Below are 19,483 nucleotides of genomic sequence, written 5' to 3'. Positions count from 1 at the left end.
TTTGGAACGGGGTAAATTACCCCCATAGTGGAGAGGTCTTTTACACAACGTAAGAACACCTCTCTTTTTGTCTGGTCTACAGACAACCGTGAAAGAAGGAACCTTCCCTATTGGGAAGGAATTTTTGAACTCTAGCTGATACCCTTGAGACATGATTTCCAGTGTCCAGGGATCCTGAACGTCTCTTATCCAAGCCTGGACAAAGGGAGAAAGTCTGCCCCCTACTAGATCCGGTCCCGGATCGGGGGCCGCCCCTTCATGCTGTCTTGGGAGCAGCAGCAGGCTTCTTGGGTTGTTTACCCTTGTTCCAAGACTGGTTGGGTCTCCAGACGGACTTGGCTTGTGCAAAATTCCCCTCCTGTTTAACAGAAGAGGGGATTCGCTTGAAATTTCAAAAGGAACGAAAATTACTCTGTCTGCCCCTCTGCTTAGATGTTTTATCCTGAGGTAGGAGATGACCCTTACCCCCCGTAATGTCAGAAATGATCTCTTTCAAGTCAGGCCCGAATAGGGTCTTACCCTTGAAAGGAATAGCCAAAAGCTTGGATTTCGAGGACACATCCGCAGACCAAGATTTCAAACATAAGGCTCTGCGCACTAAAATGGCAAATCTTGCATTCTTAGCCGCTAATTTGGCGATCTGGAAAGCGGCATCTGTAACAAAAGAATTCACCAGCTTAAGGGCCCTTATTCTATCCATTATTTCCTCTAAAGAAGTCTCAGTCTTAAGAGACTATTCTAAGGCATCAAACCAAAAGGCAGCCGCAGTTGTGACTGGTACAATGCAGGCCGTCGGTTGTAATAGAAAACCTTGGTGAATAAATAGCTTTTATAGAAGACCCTCCAACTTCTTGTCCATAGGGTCTTTGAAATCACAACTGTCCTCAATAGGGATAGTCGTACGCTTAGCCAGGGTAGATATAGCTCCCTCAACCTTAGGGACCGTTTGCCAAGAGTCCCGAATGGTGTCAGCTATAGGGTACATTTTCTTAAAGGTAGAGGAAGGTGAAAACGGAACAGCCGGTCTTTCCCATTCCCGTGTAATAATTTCCGAAATTCTCTTAGGAACCAGAAAAACATCAGAATAAAAAGGGACCTCTAAATATTTGTCCATCTTACACAATTTCTCTGGAGGTACCACAATAGAGTCACAGTCATCCAGAGTCAGCAAAACCTCCCGCAACAACAGACGGAGGTGTTCAAGCTTAAATCTGAAGGACATTACGTCTGAATCTGTTTGGGTCAATGAATCGGACAATTCCCCTTCAGACAGGGTCTCCCTACCTCCCACTTCAGAGCCATGGAAGTGTACTTCGGAGATCGCCATCAAAGATTTAGAAGTCGTCTGGACCACCTGGTCCACTCTTCTACTACGTTTGCCTTGTAACACTGGCAACTTAGACAAAACTTCTGTAAGAATGGATGACATAACTGCCGCCATATCCTGTAGAGTAAATTATGAGGACGTAGTTGATGATGCCTGAGCGGGTGTTAAAGGCTGTGACGCTTGGGGAGAAAGTTGCAGCATACCCTGAGTCTCATCAAGCTGAGAAGCATACTTAGATATGCTAGTCTTAAAGAAAATCTCCTCTTTAAACTGTAAAGCCCTCTCAGTACATGAGGGACAAAATGTAAGAGGGGGTTCCACATTGGCATCTAAACACATAGAACAAGTATGTTCCAACAGGTCAGCCATGATAAAAAGAAACACAGAGTGCAATATTGGTCGTGTTACAGCTAAAAAGATGAACAAAATATGTGCTGTGCCTTTAAAATTTAAACCGAAACAAATTTTACTGCAAACGTGCAACAATCAGAAACTGGAAGTTGTTATAACAGAACCTATTCACATTCTTTAGGTTATAATAGCCCGTTTATATTTTATGACTGAAAATAACACCTGCACCAAGCCACAGCTCTGCTGTGGCGCCTACCTCACAACCAATGAAAAAAAGGCCCTCCGTGAACTGCTGCCTAAGTCCGCTTGCGATCTTGATCAACTGAAACCAAGCGGACATAGGAAACACAGGAGCTTCTCCGTGACTGTCTGAAGCCGGAATAACAAGTGCGCGGTTAAACGTGCGAACGTAAGCCCCGCCCTTCGTGGGCGTTATAGAAAACTCCATAGATCGCATGGGAAATATCAATGTCGGGTAGACCCGACTTGCAAAATAAACCAATGTGTCCCCTCAAAAAAACCCCAGAATTTATGTTTACCTGATAAATTTCTTTCTCCTACGGTGTGTCCGGTCCACGGCTTCATCCTTACTTGTGGGATATTCTCATTCCCTACAGGAAATGGCAAAGGGAGCACACAGCAAAGCTGTCCATATAGCCCCCCCTCTGGCTCCGCCCCCCAGTCATTCGACCGACGGTTAGGAGAAAAAGGAGAAACCATAAGGTGCCGTGGTGACTGTAGTGTACAAAAAACTAAAATTTTAAACCTGACTAAAAGCCAGGGCGGGCCGTGGACCGGACACACCGTAGGAGAAATTTATCAGGTAAACATAAATTCTGTTTTCTCCTACATTGGTGTGTCCGGTCCACGGCTTCATCCTTACTTGTGGGAACCAATACCAAAGCTTTAGGACACGGATGAAGGGAGGGAACAAGTCAGGTAACCTAAACGGAAGGCACTACTGCTTGCAAAACCTTTCTCCCAAAAATAGCCTCCGAAGAAGCATAAGTATCTAATTTGTAAAATTTGGCAAATGTATGCAGAGAAGACCAAGTCGCTGCCTTACAGATCTGTTCAACAGAAGCCTCATTCTTGAAGGCCCATGTGGAAGCCACAGCTCTAGTAGAGTGAGCTGTAATTCGTTCAGGAGGCTGCCGTCCGGCAGTCTCATAAGCTAATCGGATGATGCTTTTTAGCCAAAAGGAAAGAGAGGTAGCAGTAGCTTTCTGACCTCTCCTCTTACCAGAATAGACAACAAACAAGGATGATGTCTGTCTGAAATCCTTTGTTGCTTCTAAATAGAATTTTAAAGCACGAACCACATCTAGGTTATGTAACAAACGTTCCTTCTTCGAAACTGAATTCGGACACAGAGAAGGAACAACTATTTCCTGGTTAATATTCCTGTTGGAAACCACCTTTGGAAGAAAACCAGGCTTGGTACGTAAAACTACCTTATCTGTATGAAAAACCAGATAGGGTTAAGTACACTGCAAAGCAGACAATTCAGAAACTCTTCTAGCAGAAGTAATAGCAACCAAAAACAGAACTTTTAGAGAACTAGCTGACAGACCTTTCTCCAAACCCTCTTGGAGAAAGGAAAGTATCCTTGGAATCCTAATTTTACTCCATGAGTAACCCTTGGATTCGCACCAACAGATATATTTTTGCCATATCTTATGGTAAATTTTCCTGGTCACAGGTTTTCTGGCCTGAACCAGAGTATCTATAACAGATTCCGAAAACCCACGCTTAGATAGAATCAAGCGTTCAATTTCCAAGCAGTCAGTTGCAGAGAAACTAGGTTTGGATGTTCGAATGGACCTTGTACTAGAAGGTCCTTTCTCAAAGGTAGCTTCCATGGTGGAGCCGATGACATATTCACCAGGTCTGCATACCAAGTCCTGCGTGGCCATGCAGGAGCTATTAGAATCACCTAAGCCTTCTCCTGTTTGATCCTGGCTACTGGGAAGGAGAGGAAACGGTGGAAACACATAAGCTAGATTGAACGACCAAGGCGCCACTAATGCATCTACTAGTGTCGCCTTGGGATCCCTGGATCTGGACCCGTAGCGTGGAACCTTGGAGTTCTGACAAGACGCCATCAGATCCATATCTGGAATGCCCCATAGTTGAGTTAACTGGGCAAAGACCTCCGGGTGAAGTTCCCACTCCCCCGGATGGAAAGTCTGACGACTCAAATAATCCGCCTCCCAGTTGTCTACTCCTGGGATGTGAATTGCAGATAGATGGCAGGAGCGATCCTCCGCCCATTTGATGATCTTGGATCCCTCTCTCATCGCCTGGGAACTCTTTGTCCCTCCCTGATGATTGATGTACGCTACAGTCGTCATGTTGTCCGATTGAAATCTTATGAATTTGGCCTTCGCTAGTTGAGGCCAAGCCAGGAGCGCATTGAATATCGCTCTCAGTTCCAAAATGTTTATCGGGAGGAGAGACTCTTCCCGAGACCATAGACCCTGAGCTTTCAGGGAGTCCCAGACTGCGCCCCAGCCTAAGAGACTGGCGTCAGTCGTGACAATGATCCACTCTGGTCTGCGGAAACTCATTCCCTGAGACAGGTGATCCTGAGACAACCACCAGAGGAGTAAGTCTCTGGTTTTCTGGTCCATTTGAATCTGGGGAGACAAGTCTGCATAATCCCCATTCCACTGTTTGAGCATGCACAGTTGCAATGGTCAAATGAATTTGAGCAAAAGGAACCACGTCCATTGCCGCAACCATTAGTCCTATTACCTCCATGCACTGAGCTATGGAGGGCTGAGGAATAGATTGAAGAACTCAACAAGCGTTCAGAAGCTTTAACTTCCTGACCTCTGTCAGAAAGATCTTCATTTCTACGGAGTCTATTATTGTTCCCAGAAAGGGAACCCTTGTGGACGGGGACAGGGAACTTTTTTCTATGTTCACCTTCCACCCGTGAGATCTGAGAAAGGCTAAAACAATGTCTGTATGAGCCCTTGCTTTGGGAAGGGACGACGCTTGTATTAGAATGTCGTCTCGGTAAGCTGCAATGCCCCTCGGTCTTAGCACCGCTAGAAGGGACCCTAGCACCTTTGAGAAAATTCTGGGAGCAGTCGCTAAACCGAACGGAAGAGCCACGAACTGGTAATGTTTGTCCAGAAAGGCGAACCTCAGGCACTGATGGTGATCTTTGTGGATAGGAATATGCAGGTACGCATCCTTTAAGTCCACGGTAGTCATGTATTGACCCTCCTGGATCGTTGGTAAAATTGTCCGAATGGTTTCCATTTTGAATGATGGAACTCTGAGGAATTTGTTTAGAATTTTTAAGTCCAGAATTGGCCTGAAAGTTCCTTCTTTTTTGGGAACTACAAACAGGTTTGAGTAAAAACCCAGTCCTTGTTCCGCTGTTGGAACTGGGTGTATCACTCCCATCTTTAATAGGTCTTCTACACAACGTAAGAATGCCTGTCTCTTTATCTGGTCTAAAGATAAGCGAGACATGTGGAACCTTCCCCTTGGAGGAAGTTCCTTGAACTCTAGAAGATACCCCTGAGAAACAATTTCTAGTGCCCAGGGGTCCGGAACATCTCTTGCCCAAGCCTGAGCAAAGAGAGAAAGTCTGCCCCTACTAGATTCGGTCCCGGATCGGGGGCTACCCCTTCATGCTGTCTTGGTAGCAGCAGCAGGCTTTTTGGCCTGTTTTCCCTTGTTCCAGCCTTGCAATGGTTTCCATGCTGGTTTAGGCTGGGAAGTGTTACCCTCTTGTCTAGAGGCTGCAGCGTTAGAAGCCGGTCCGTTCCTGAAATTGCGAAAGGAACGAAAATTAGACTTATTTTTTGCTTTGAAAGGCCTATCCTGTGGAAGGGCATGGCCCTTTCCCCCAGTGATGTCTGAAATAATCTCCTTCAATTCTGGCCCAAAAAGGGTCTTACCTTTGAAAGGAATATTAAGCAATTTTGTTTTAGACGACACATCCGCCGACCAAGATTTTAGCCAAAGCGCCCTGCGCGCCACTATTGCAAAACCTGAATTTTTCGCCGCTAATTTAGCCAATTGAAAAGTGGCATCCAAAATAAAGGAATTGGCCAACTTTAGTGCGTGAATTCTGTCCATGACCTCATCATTTGGAGTCTCCTTTTGGAGCGAATTTTCTAGTTCATCGAACCAAAAAGACGCCGCCGTGGTGACAGGAATAATGCACGAAATTGGTTGAAGAAGGAAACCTTGCTGAACAAAAATCTTCTTAAGCAATCCTTCCAATTTTTTATCCATAGGGTCTTTGAAAGCGCAACTGTCCTCTATAGGAATAGTTGTGTGCTTAGCTAACGTTGAAACTGCCCCTCTACCTTAGGGACCGTTTGCCATGCATCCCTTCTGGGGTCGACAATGGGGAACATTTTCTTAAATATAGGAGGGAGAACTAAAGGTACACCTGGTTTCTCCCACTCCTTAGTCACTATGTCCGCCACCCTCTTGGGTATCGGAAACGCATCAGCGTGCACTGGGACCTCTAAGAATTTGTCCATTTTGCATAACTTCTCTGGAATCACCAAAGTATCACAATCATCAAGTGTAGCTAGCACCTCCTTAAGCAGAGCGCGGAGATGTTCTAGCTTAAATTTAAATGCCACTATATCAGGTTCTGCCTGCTGAGAAAATTTTCCTGAGTCAGAAATTTCTCCCTCGGACAGACCCTCCCTCACTGCCAACTCAGATTGATGTGAGGGCATAACAGACAAATTATCTTCTGCGCCTACTTGCTCATCCTCTGTATTTAAAACTGAGCAATCACGCTTTCTAGGAAATGCTGGCAGTTTGGATAAAAGAGCTGCTAGAGAATTATCCATTACTGCTGTTAATTGCTGCATAGTAACAAGCATTGGCGCGCTAGATGTACTAGGTATCGCCTGTGCGGGCAAAGCTGGTATTGACACAGAAGGAGAGGATGATGAACTATCCCCACTACCTTCATTTAAAGAATCATCTTGGGCAACATTATTAAATGTGACAGTACTGTCCTTAATCTGTTTGGAAGCCATGGCACAATTCGCACATACATTTAATGGGGGAACCACCTTGGCCTCCATACACACAGAACATAGGCTATCTGAAGGTACAGAAATGTTAAACAGACTTAGGCAGACATTTAATGCAATAAAAACGATTTTAAACCAAACCGTTACTGTCTCTTTAAATAATAAAAAGGGCACACTTTATTTCTGAATGATAGAAAAACATCAAAGAAATATCCGATCTTTATGAAATTTATACCCCAGTGTCTTAATGCTTTGAAAGTATTGCACACAAATTTTCAAGCCACTTAACCCCTAAATGTCCAAACCGGAGCTAAAATAACAATTAACTGGTTTAAACACACTACAGTCCCTGCCACAGTCTTTGCTGCGGCGTTTACCTTCCTTAGGGCTCCATTTATCATTGCAATTCTCCTACATTTACGCCTATAAATACGCCGGCGTAAATTCTCTCCTATGTATTAAAACAAAATACGACCAAAAAAAACTGATTTTCGACCGAAAAATCCGACCACTCTATTCTATCTCGCCAAGGCGCACATGTGCGCCGATTGAAGCTTAAAACAGCGCTTTTTCGGTTGTATTTTCATCAAATCGACTAACAGATCGCCAAATTTCATATTTATCACTATTTTGCGCCATGGGAGAACCTAATATTCTCCTACAATTACGCCCTCCAAAGTTCTCCATATCCACTGAGGAGAACATTTCATTTACTTCATTTTTTGTGAGAGAGAAGATGGAATATTTTCTGCTGTTGGCTGCTATTTCTTTGGCAAGGGGCCGTGAAAATCGTCTTGCTGATGGTAATATGCCCATACGGAGACGCCAAAGAGTGCCTAGAGTTTTTTTACCCCGGTGTGGACTACAGGCATTGTCTGATAAGGAGATAAAGCAAAGATTTCGTATAAATAGGGAGAGTATTATAAATCTTTACTCTCTGATCCAAAATGACATAGACCCTAGGACAAGAAGAACAAGGGCGATACCTGGACTTTTAAAATTATTAGCAGTTTTGCATTTCTTGTCAACTGGTTCATTTCAGGCAGTCTCTAGTGCTGTGGTGGGCATTAGCCAGCCTTAATTTCGCAGGCATCTAAGAATTGTTTTAAAAGCAGTTTTGAAACATCTGAAGAAGTTTATTTTTGTACCCAGGAATGTGCAAGAATGGCACACAGTTAAAGGGACACTAAACCCAAACATTTTCTTTCATGATTTAAGAAGAGAATACAATTTTAAATAACATTCCAGTTTACGTCTATTATCTAATTTGCTTCATTCTTTAGATATCCTTTTTTGAAGAAATAGCAATGCACATGGGTGAGCCAATCACACGAGGCATCTATGTGCATCTACCAATCAGCAGCTACTGAGCATATCTAGATATGCTTTTCAGCAAAGAATATCAAGAAAATTAAGCAAATTAGATGATAGAAGTAAATTGGAAAGTTGTGTACAATTGCATGCTCTTTCTAAATCATGAAAGAAAAAATGGGGTTATATATCCTTTTAAGGCATCTTTTTTATCAAGTAGCTGGTATGCCTAATGTTCTTGGTGCAATTGATTGCACCCACATAGCTTTAAGACCACCAGCTTTAAGGGAGGAGCAATACAGGAATAGAAAAAGCTACCATTCACTGAATGTTCAGGCTGTTTGTGATGCCAACCTAAAAATTTGGGCTGTGCGTTCAGGATTTCCAGGTTCCTGCCACGATTACCATATCCTCAAACAATCAGCATTATTTACATCGTTTGAACGTGGAGACATGCCCCATGGTTAGCTATTGGGTGAGTTTAACTTTATATTTTTTGGTGTTATTGTTTTTATGTTTAATTTTGGTTTTCAACTTTGAAGGACATAGATTTGTAGTTAGATGTATATACACTTTAGACCTTTTTTTTGTGAAAATTAATTTTATGATCTTTTCATTTATGTTATTATTTATTTCATTAATTTCTGTATTGCTAAAAGTGCATATAGATTGTTATTCCAATGTAATAATTCTTTTAATTTTTTTATTTGTAGGTGACAGTGGTTATCCGTGTAGGCCTTGGCTTCTGACACCAGTACCATCGCCCCATACACGTGCAGAGATCAAATTCAACGAGTCACACCGTAGTACAAGAAGTGCTATCGAGAGAACCTTCGGTGTGTTGAAGATGAGATTTCGTGAGTTGGACAGGTCAGGGGGAGACTTGCAATACTCACCAGAGAAGTGCAATGACATTATTTTAGTATGCTGCATGATATTGCAATATCTCAAGGTAACCAAGATGATTTGTGTCTTGAGGATCAACCAGATGACATCTATGTCCCCAAACACATATTAAACAGGCACACTACTAGGGCCGGTGTTCAAAACCGTATGGAAATTATTGAGAGATATTTTTCATGTAAGTTATTTATTTATTTTTTTTGGGGGGGGGGGGCAAAGAATTAGTATTATATTTCTGAATTTCTAATTATCTTTTAACATTGTATTACAGAAACCACGGATAACACAGTTGTTTGAAAATTGGACAATAATAATCCTCACTACTGTTATATAATCAGACAGATGAAAAAAAAAGTTGTGTTTATTTGTTAATAAAACAATTTAGTTTTTATTCTTTTAATAAAAATTTTTTGAACAAACAAACAGCCTTAATTGTTTTTTGTATTTTAAATAACATTTTTATTGTAATAACAAATACTTGAACACTTTGGAAGCATGTAACATTTTTTCAAAAATAACAAACTGTAACCAAATTCTAGTGTTTAACTTTTCAACATGAAAACAATTTGAACATTAAAGTGCAAAAACAAGAAAATTTCTTTTTGGAATAATCCCTCTTAAATTCTGAATCAGCTTTTAAAATTGCATTTCTTTCTTCTTGTAATCTGATCAGTTCTTTAAAAAATGCACTTTGCTCATTCCTGAACCCCAATGCCATGTCTGTGAGGTTTTGTATATCATTTCCCCTGCCTGTGACATCTTCTGGGTTTATCAATTGTTCTGGTCTTTCATCTTCCTCAGAGTCATTGACCATGATATTCTGAGGAGTTTCTAGATTTGGTGGTGTTGGTCCCTCTGATGTGTGTCCCTCAATCTGAGTCTCATCCTCATCTTCTGGACATACAGAATCCTCAACCAGAGGTTCCAAATTGATTTCAACCTGATCTTCTGTATGACATGGAAAATATGTATTATTAATAGGTTACATTCATAAAAAAACAAAAAATTAACATGACAATTATAAGATAACCTACCCTCGAATAATAATATAGAAGTGTCCTGCATGGATTGTAGTAATGCACGAACACCTACAACAACATAAAAATAATATTAGAATATCAACAGCATCGATTTATACAATCAAAATATACATTACCCAACAAGTTATCAGTGCTCATCTGGTTGTTAATTGTTATTAAAATATATAACAACTATTGGTTGTTTTTTACAAATCACTTACTCTCCCCTTCTTCTCTTTGTACTGTGGATGTGGAGGGTTCTTGGTCTTGTGAGGCGAATTAATTTTCCAAAGGTTGATCCTCTTGTGCATCAATCTCCTCTTCCTGACGTCCCTCATCTTCTTGCTCTAAATAATATAAATATACTTGTATTAAATTTCAATAATTATAGATAAAAACACAATTTCAAATATTTAGATAGATTTAGATAGACAATAGATAGTTATAACACTGACTAGATTACTTTTATTATAGTTCATGCCTCCATTTTCTCCATAATCCTTATTTTCCAAATAAAAATGTAAACTAATCACAATTTTAAGATCCAATAGCAGAAATCTACAAAATTAAAGAGATAGTGAGCATATCTACATATACTTTCCATAAAGGAATATCTATTGAATCGAAATAATTACATAATAGATTTCAATCATAAAGATATATAATTTTTCATTCTCTTTTTTTAAATCATGAACAACAAAATTTGGGTGTCGTTTACATTTAACTTACCTCTAAAATCCATAGTGTCTGCTGGGACATCCAGGCCAACCACAACGGCATCACCCATCCTTGCATAAAGCATCTGTTCAAAGTCCGTTAATTCGGCCCTATATCCAGGGCCTCCACCGGTTCCTTTGGCAGATTGCTTTTCCCTGCAAACCTTTTTCTTTATGTTTTTTCTAATATCAGTTACTCTCTTCCGACAAGCCCGCACATCCTTAGGAAAACTTCCTTCAGCTGAAACAGATCTACTGATTTGTGTCCAAATGGTTCTCTTTCTCTGTGGGTTTACAGTTCTGGCTTGGTACCCAATGATTTCATCGTAGTGTTCGATAACAGATTCGACCAAAATACAATTTTGCCGATGAGTGAACATGATACTTCTCCCGCTTTTGGTCTTTCCAGCTTGGGCAGATGCCATTGTAAAAATGAGATACAAAAGAGCGCACAAAATAACTAAAGTTTTGATACAAACTAAATAAAGTTTTCTTTTATAACGGTTTCCAAAAAAGTATCTAAATGTAGTTGATGAAAAGGGGCGTATACTGTATGATGTTCTGGAAAGATCACTATGTCGCAGTTTATTTTTCATATGGAATACCTGGATTTCCATTTTTGTTTTTAATAACAATTTTACATGTAAATAAAGATAATTTGGTTATGAATAACAATATTAAATTTAAATATCATTACATTGTTATATGTATCTTTACTTTTATTTCACCTTATCAACGGATACATGTAACATTTGTTAATGTTGCCAAAAAAATAGTGCTGTTGTGGCGCAGTTCTATACAATGTTTCATTGTTATCATAATGGATAAAAAAAAACATCATGTTGTATACTAAAATACGAATTTTGATAATATTTGCCAAAATATGTATCCAATTGAGTGCTATTTGTAAAAATAGGTATTAGCTTACAAAATTGCGCATTTAAAAAAACAAAATAAGTCCCGTCAGTGAGTAGAGATTGAATAATATTTAGAAAATGCCACGATCCAAGAAGTTCTCTATTGGAGAATTATTGATTATTTCTTATACTATGGATAAATATTTTCCAAAAAAAAGGAAAGGGATTTTCACTTTGGACCAGGACACAAGAAACCGAATTCTCTGTGAAATGGTGCGAAGAGTAAGGAGAGTCTCTGGGCAAAAACGAACGAGGAAACAATGTCTGAAAAGATATAACGACTTGTACCGGAGGCAATCTAAAATGCGCACTTTGATAAAGAGTTATCTTAAAAAAATGTAAGCAATATAGATATAAATATAGTTTAATTATATAATCTTAAGTTTTAAAAATGTATAGTTTTTAATTGGAATAGTTTCAATAAGATAAACAAGTTAAACAATAATAGGATTAAAAGATTACCATTGACTGCAGATAAAGTGTGAATGAATCAAGTTTTTATAGGATTTTCAGACAAAGTTTTTGTGTGTTTGGATTTTTAAGAATATATTATCAAAAATTTTGTATTTTATATTATTTAATAGTCAAAAGAAGAAGAGCTCCCATTGATACCAATTCCAGTTCTGAAGGGGAATCAGACCCATTGCCCACAGTTTTTATGGATAAAGATAGGACTCAAGACACAGGTATAAAAAAAACAGAATTTATGTTTACCTGATAAATTACTTTCTCCAACGGTGTGTCCGGTCCACGGCGTCATCCTTACTTGTGGGATATTCTCTTCCCCAACAGGAAATGGCAAAGAGCCCAGCAAAGCTGGTCACATGATCCCTCCTAGGCTCCGCCTTCCCCAGTCATTCGACCGACGTAAAGGAGGAATATTTGCATAGGAGAAACCATATGATACCGTGGTGACTGTAGTTAAAGAAAATAAATTATCAGACCTGATTAAAAAACCAGGGCGGGCCGTGGACCGGACACACCGTTGGAGAAAGTAATTTATCAGGTAAACATAAATTCTGTTTTCTCCAACATAGGTGTGTCCGGTCCACGGCGTCATCCTTACTTGTGGGAACCAATACCAAAGCTTTAGGACACGGATGAAGGGAGGGAGCAAATCAGGTCACCTAGATGGAAGGCACCACGGCTTGCAAAACCTTTCTCCCAAAAATAGCCTCAGAAGAAGCAAAAGTATCAAACTTGTAAAATTTAGTAAAAGTGTGCAGTGAAGACCAAGTCGCTGCCCTACATATCTGATCAACAGAAGCCTCGTTCTTGAAGGCCCATGTGGAAGCCACAGCCCTAGTGGAATGAGCTGTGATTCTTTCAGGAGGCTGCCGTCCGGCAGTCTCGTAAGCCAATCTGATGATGCTTTTAATCCAAAAAGAGAGAGAGGTAGAAGTTGCTTTTTGACCTCTCCTTTTACCAGAATAAACAACAAACAAGGAAGATGTTTGTCTAAAATCCTTTGTAGCATCTAAATAGAATTTTAGAGCACGAACAACATCCAAATTGTGCAACAAACGTTCCTTCTTTGAAACTGGATTCGGACACAAAGAAGGCACGACTATCTCCTGGTTAATGTTCTTGTTAGAAACAACTTTCGGAAGAAAACCAGGTTTAGTACGTAAAACCACCTTATCTGCATGGAACACCAGATAAGGAGGAGAACACTGCAGAGCAGATAATTCTGAAACTCTTCTAGCAGAAGAAATTGCAACCAAAAACAAAACTTTCCAAGATAATAACTTAATATCAACGGAATGTAAGGGTTCAAACGGAACCCCCTGAAGAACTGAAAGAACTAAATTGAGACTCCAAGGAGGAGTCAAAGGTTTGTAAACAGGCTTGATTCTAACCAGAGCCTGAACAAAGGCTTGAACATCTGGCACAGCTGCCAGTTTTTTGTGAAGTAACACAGACAAGGCAGAAATCTGTCCCTTCAAGGAACTAGCAGATAATCCTTTCTCCAAACCTTCTTGAAGGAAGGATAGAATCTTAGGAATTTTTACCTTGTCCCAAGGGAATCCTTTAGATTCACACCAACAGATATATTTTTTCCATATTTTGTGGTAAATTTTTCTAGTTACAGGCTTTCTGGCCTGAACAAGAGTATCAATGACAGAATCTGAGAACCCTCGCTTTGATAAGATCAAGCGTTCAATCTCCAAGCAGTCAGTTGGAGTGAGACCAGATTCGGATGTTCGAACGGACCTTGAACAAGAAGGTCTCGTCTCAAAGGTAGCTTCCATGGTGGAGCCGATGACATATTCACCAGGTCTGCATACCAAGTCCTGCGTGGCCACGCAGGAGCTATCAAGATCACCGATGCTCTCTCCTGATTGATCCTGGCTACCAGCCTGGGGATGAGAGGAAACGGCGGGAATACATAAGCTAGTTTGAAGGTCCAAGGTGCTACTAGTGCATCTACTAGAGTCGCCTTGGGATCCCTGGATCTGGACCCGTAGCAAGGAACCTTGAAGTTCTGACGAGAGGCCATCAGATCCATGTCTGGAATGCCCCACAATTGAGTGATTTGGGCAAAGATTTCCGGATGGAGTTCCCACTCCCCCGGATGAAATGTCTGACGACTCAGAAAATCCGCTTCCCAATTTTCCACTCCTGGGATGTGGATTGCAGACAAGTGGCAGGAGTGAGTCACTTCTTCCATCGCCAGGGAACTCCTTGTTCCCCCCTGATGGTTGATGTACGCAACAGTCGTCATGTTGTCTGATTGAAACCGTATGAACTTGGCCTTTGCTAGCTGAGGCCAAGCCTTGAGAGCATTGAGTATCGCTCTCAGTTCCAGAATATTTATCGGTAGAAGAGATTCTTCCCGAGACCAAAGACCCTGAGCTTTCAGGGGTCCCCAGACCGCGCCCCAGCCCACCAGACTGGCGTCGGTCGTGACAATGACCCACTCTGGTCTGCGGAAGCTCATCCCCTGTGACAGGTTGTCCAGGGACAGCCACCAACGGAGTGAATCTCTGGTCCTCTGATTTACTTGTATCGTCGGAGACAAGTCTGTATAGTCCCCATTCCACTGACTGAGCATGCACAGTTGTAATGGTCTTAGATGAATGCGTGCAAAAGGAACTATGTCCATTGCCGCTACCATCAAACCTATTACTTCCATGCACTGCGCTATGGAAGGAAGAGGAACAGAATGAAGCATTTGACAAGAGTTCAGAAGTTTTGATTTTCTGGCCTCTGTCAGAAAAATCCTCATTTCTAAGGAGTCTATTATTGTTCCCAAGAAGGGAACCCTTGTTGACGGAGACAGAGAACTTTTTTCTGCGTTCACTTTCCACCCGTGAGATCTGAGAAAGGCCAGGACAATGTCCGTGTGAGCCTTTGCTTGAGGAAGGGACGACGCTTGAATCAGAATGTCGTCCAAGTAAGGTACTACTGCAATGCCCCTTGGTCTTAGCACCGCTAGAAGGGACCCTAGTACCTTTGTGAAAATCCTTGGAGCAGTGGCTAATCCGAACGGAAGTGCCACAAACTGGTAATGCTTGTCCAGGAATGCGAACCTTAGGAACCGATGATGTTCCTTGTGGATAGGAATATGTAGATACGCATCCTTTAAATCCACCGTGGTCATGAATTGACCTTCCTGGATGGAAGGAAGAATTGTTCGAATGGTTTCCATTTTGAACGATGGAACCTTGAGAAACTTGTTTAGGATCTTGAGATCTAAGATTGGTCTGAATGTTTCCTCTTTTTTGGGAACTACGAACAGATTGGAGTAGAACCCCATCCCTTGTTCTCCTAATGGAACAGGATGAATCACTCCCATTTTTAACAGGTCTTCTACACTATGTAAGAATGCCTGTTTTTTTATGTGGTCTGAAGACAATTGAGACCTGTGGAACCTCCCCCTTGGGGGAAGCCCCTTGAATTCCAGAAGATAACCTTGGGAGACTATTTCTAGCGCCCAAGGATCCAGAACATCTCTTGCCCAAGCCTGAGCGAAGAGAGAGAGTCTGCCCCCCACCAGATCCGGTCCCGGATAGGGGGCCAACATCTCATGCTGTCTTGGTAGCAGTGGCAGGTTTCTTGGCCTGCTTTCCTTTGTTCCAGCCTTGCATTGGTCTCCAGGCTGGCTTGGCTTGAGAAGTATTACCCTCTTGCTTAGAGGACGTAGCACTTGGGGCTGGTCCGTTTCTGCGAAAGGGACGAAAATTAGGTTTATTTTTGGCCTTGAAAGACCTATCCTGAGGAAGGGCGTGGCCCTTGCCCCCAGTGATATCAGAGATAATCTCTTTCAAGTCAGGGCCAAACAGCGTTTTCCCCTTGAAAGGAATGTTAAGCAATTTGTTCTTGGAAGACGCATCCGCTGACCAAGATTTTAACCAAAGCGCTCTGCGCGCCACAATAGCAAAACCAGAATTTTTCGCCGCTAACCTAGCCAATTGCAAAGTGGCGTCTAGGGTGAAAGAATTAGCCAATTTGAGAGCACGAATTCTGTCCATAATCTCCTCATAAGAAGAAGAATTATTATTGATCGCCTTTTCTAGCTCATCGAACCAGACCCAGAAACACGCGGCTGTAGTGACAGGAACAATGCATGAAATTGGTTGTAGAAGGTAACCTTGCTGAACAAACATCTTTTTAAGCAAACCTTCTAATTTTTTATCCATAGGATCTTTGAAAGCACAACTATCTTCTATGGGTATAGTGGTGCGTTTATTTAGAGTAGAAACCGCCCCCTCGACCTTGGGGACTGTCTGCCATAAGTCCTTTCTGGGGTCGACCATAGGAAACAATTTTTTAAATATGGGGGGAGGGACGAAAGGTATACCGGGCCTTTCCCATTCTTTATTTACAATGTCCACCACCCGCTTGGGTATAGGAAAAGCTTCGGGGGGCCCCGGGACCTCTAGGAACTTGTCCATTTTACATAGTTTCTCTGGAATGACCAAATTCTCACAATCATCCAGAGTGGATAACACCTCCTTAAGCAGAGCGCGGAGATGTTCCAGTTTAAATTTAAATGTAATCACATCATGTTCAGCTTGTTGAGAAATTTTCCCTGAATCTGAAATTTCTCCCTCAGACAAAACCTCCCTGGCCCCCTCAGACTGGTGTAGGGGCCCTTCAGAACCAATATCATCAGCGTCCTCATGCTCTTCAGTATTTTCTAAAACAGAGCAGTCGCGCTTTCGCTGATAAGTGGGCATTTTGGCTAAAATGTTTTTGATAGAATTATCCATTACAGCCGTTAATTGTTGCATAGTAAGGAGTATTGGCGCGCTAGATGTACTAGGGGCCTCCTGTGTGGGCAAGACTGGTGTAGACGAAGGAGGGGATGATGCAGTACCATGCTTACTCCCCTCACTTGAGGAATCATCTTGGGCATCATTTTCTCTAAATTTTGTGTCACATAAATCACATCTATTTAAATGAGAAGGAACCTTGGCTTCCCCACATTCAGAACACAGTCTATCTGGTAGTTCAGACATGTTAAACAGGCAAAAACTTGATAACAAAGTACAAAAAACGTTTTAAAATAAACCGTTACTGTCACTTTAAATTTTAAACTGAACACACTTTATTACTGCAATTGCGAAAAAGTATGAAGGAATTGTTCAAAATTCACCAAAATTTCACCACAGTGTCTTAAAGCCTTAAAAGTATTGCACACCAAATTTGGAAGCTTTAACCCTTAAAATAACGGAACCGGAGCCGTTTTTATATTTAACCCCTTTACAGTCCCTGGTATCTGCTTTGCTGAGACCCAACCAAGCCCAAAGGGGAATACGATACCAAATGACGCCTTCAGAAAGTCTTTTCTATGTATCAGAGCTCCTCACACATGCATCTGCATGTCATGCTTCTCAAAAACAAGTGCGCAATACAGGCGCGAAAATGAGACTCTGCCTATGATTAGGGAAAGCCCCTAGAGAATAAGGTGTCCAATACAGTGCCTGCCGGTTATTTTACATAATTCCCAAGATTAAAATAATTCCTCAAGGCTATGGAGTATAAAATATAAATCGATTTAGCCCAGAAAATGTCTACAGTCTTAGAAAGCCCTTGTGAAGCCCTTTTTTCTTTCTGTAATAAAAATGGCTTACCGGATCCCATAGGGAAAATGACAGCTTCCAGCATTACATCGTCTTGTTAGAATGTGTCATACCTCAAGCAGCAAAAGTCTGCTCACTGTTCCCCCAACTGAAGTTAATTCCTCTCAACAGTCCTGTGTGGAACAGCCATCGATTTTAGTAACGGTTGCTAAAATCATTTTCCTCTTACAAACAGAAATCTTCATCTCTTTTCTGTTTCAGAGTAAATAGTACATACCAGCACTATTTCAAAATAACAAACTCTTGATTGAATAATAAAAACTACAGTTAAACACTAAAAAACTCTAAGCCATCTCAGTGGAGATGTTGCCTGTACAACGGCAAAGAGAATGACTGGGGAAGGCGGAGCCTAGGAGGGATCATGTGACCAGCTTTGCTGGGCTCTTTGCCATTTCCTGTTGGGGAAGAGAATATCCCACAAGTAAGGATGACGCAGTGGACCGGACACACCTATGTTGGAGAAATGTAACTGTAATTTCGAGAAAAAAATAATAATTCTAAGCCAGGTATTAAACTAAATTTATCTTTTAACTTTTTTTATAATGCTATAGATAATAGCACTCCAAATAATAATCCAATGGATGAGCAAGGAGAAGAAGATATGGATAACAAAAATTTTGTATTTTATATTATTTAATAGTCAAAAGAAGAAGAGCTCCCATTGATACCAATTCCAGTTCTGAAGGGGAATCAGACCCATTGCCCACAGTTTTTATGGATAAAGATAGGACTCAAGACACAGGTATAAAAAAACGTAACTGTAATTTCGAGAAAAAAAAAAAAAAAATTCTAAGCCAGGTATTAAACTAAATTTATCTTTTAACTTTTTTTTATAATGCTATAGATAATAGCACTCCAAATAATAATCCAATGGATGAGCAAGGAGAAGAAGATATGGATAACATTGCAGGTAATTTAAAAAACATTTCTTTGACATTTCTTTAACATATATATTTTATATAAATATAAATTTATTTTTAATAATAATTTTAGGACATGTAGAGCCTACAGAGTCAGAAATTGAGGATACTATGCATAGTTGGCAAGATGAAGAACATTTGGAACAAGAGGACGAGGAGGGCCATGAAGAAGATGAGGTTCATCCAGGAACATCAGGTGATTTTTATTTTTTTTATTTTTTAGTGGTGATATATATATTCTACAAACATTATATTTATATATATATATATATATATATATATATATATATATATATATAAAACAATAGATATGTATGCATATATATATATATATATATATATATATCAATTTTATTAATATGTGTATATATTTTTTTTTAATACACAAATATAGTTTAATGTGTTTATGTGATTATGTGTTTATATATATATATCTGTATATATATATATATATATATATATAAAAACACAAACACACATAGTTTTTATATATATATATATATATATATATATATATAGATATATTAATATATATATATATATAGATATATATATATATATATATATATTAATATATATATATATATATATATATATATATATATATCGACAGATAGATATATGTATATAGATCAAAAAAGACAGATAGAAATATAGAAATAAAATTAATTGAAAGATAACATAGATAGAGAGAAAAATATAGTGTAAGATAGATATATTTTAAAGTTACATTATCAATACATTGTAATCAAAATTTTGTTTTTTGAAGAAACTCAACAAAATATAAGAAACTTAGAGGTGCACGATGAAGACTCTCAGTCACCTCAATATTATAACTGGGGTAAGTGTTATAGCATTTATGAATAAATATATGTTATTGCTGTTGGTAATTCCATTGACAGATAT

General features: G+C 40.1%; 1 protein-coding gene and 1 long non-coding RNA gene across 2 annotated transcripts in view; both read right to left on the bottom strand.

Moving 5' to 3' along the window:
* CHTF18 (chromosome transmission fidelity factor 18) overlaps window positions 1–19,483 on the bottom strand; it is a 273,900-nt gene that overhangs the window by 191,484 nt on the left and 62,933 nt on the right. The gene's annotated exons all lie outside the window — the stretch shown is intronic.
* Window positions 9,703–10,203, bottom strand: LOC128642280 (uncharacterized). Its single transcript, XR_008399640.1, has 3 exons — window positions 10,157–10,203; window positions 9,951–10,004; window positions 9,703–9,864 (listed from the first exon to the last, which is right to left on the bottom strand). It is a non-coding gene; the product is annotated as an uncharacterized LOC128642280 (long non-coding RNA).

This window comes from Bombina bombina, chromosome 11, assembly GCF_027579735.1.
Source record: "Bombina bombina isolate aBomBom1 chromosome 11, aBomBom1.pri, whole genome shotgun sequence".
NCBI classification, from domain to species: Eukaryota; Metazoa; Chordata; class Amphibia; order Anura; family Bombinatoridae; genus Bombina; species Bombina bombina.
This window is presented reverse-complemented; position numbering and strand designations above follow the sequence as displayed.